Raw genomic sequence first — 1,175 nt, forward strand, 5'->3', positions numbered from 1 at the left:
GCATCGCGAGATCTGTTCACTGCGCCTCCATTTGTATCTCGAGATATATTAGGCCGGCTGCCTTTGCTCTAATCGACAGGTTGGAGTCACGGATGAGTTGAACTCTCCCCTTTTCTCCTAAGATGACATACTTGCTTTCTTTCTCTGGACCTGATTACTAGAGTTATAAGCCATAGTTCTGAGTACAAGCCATATAAATAACAAAAGATAACCATGAACCAAATTACCAGAAGTCTTCTTCTGGGGTGCTTTGTTGACTTTAACGGATGTAGAAGTGATACCATCACCGAGACCCTTGGCAGATGTATTGGCTACAATAACATTCTTCATGACATTTACCCATGGCACTAGACAACAGCATCAAGACCGTACTGCACTGCTGCTGAACTGTTGTCCTGGTTGTGCTCTGTACCTTGATTTGGTTTTAAGTAGCAAGGAGTGCCTTAGTACATTTTCTGTCATGTGGTGTTAGTACTTAGCATTCTGTTCTGTTTTGTGTTGTACTCCAATTAGGTGCTTGAAATTTTGTTAGTACCCAAGCCAGAACTCTGATCTGCCCAGTAGTACAGATTTTTGTTCTTCATTGCTTGCTACTGTTTTGTGGTTTGTTATCTTTCTTTGGCACCATGCATGTCTTTTTTAATGTTTTGATATGCCCATTATGCGGTGAAAACTGATTACTAGTGGATCTATTCATATGGTCATCGAGTATGAGTCATAGTAATTCTCAAATTCTGCAAATAGATGTAGGTTTCTCTGTGCAAGATTTACTACACATTCTCAAATTCTCCAACATTCTATTTTTTTCAATGTGCCATTCGATTTGGAGGATATCATGATCCTTTCCCCAGATGATTGGCAATGAACATGCTAAGCGCTATTATTTCTCTTCAGAGAAACCAAGCTAGTATTTTGATCCTCCTAGCCATTGCACATGCCTGTATTCATATGTCCATTGTGGATAATTCTATGCTTTAATAATTCTCCTGATATATCACTGTTTATTAGTAGGAGATTTCTTCTGCTTGGCCACAACAACAATTTCATGTTGTTTCTTTTGTAATTTGATGGTTGACAGTCTGATATCAAATAATGTGGTTCCTTTGTTGTTTGTTTTGATACCCACATACCTGCCCTGTATTAGTTGTTCCCTTTAATGCATGCTGGAAAGTAAT

At 38.8% G+C, this 1,175-nt stretch overlaps 1 non-coding gene across 1 annotated transcript; it reads left to right on the plus strand.

Annotated features, from left to right (window-relative positions):
- Nucleotides 1-826: 826 nt before the first annotated feature.
- On the plus strand, nt 827-921 carry LOC123088892 (small nucleolar RNA Z103). The gene has a single exon (XR_006442152.1). It is a non-coding gene; the product is annotated as a small nucleolar RNA Z103 (small nucleolar RNA).
- Nucleotides 922-1,175: the final 254 nt, after the last annotated feature.

The sequence above is a fragment of the Triticum aestivum genome, chromosome 4A, assembly GCF_018294505.1.
Source record: "Triticum aestivum cultivar Chinese Spring chromosome 4A, IWGSC CS RefSeq v2.1, whole genome shotgun sequence".
NCBI classification, from domain to species: Eukaryota; Viridiplantae; Streptophyta; class Magnoliopsida; order Poales; family Poaceae; genus Triticum; species Triticum aestivum.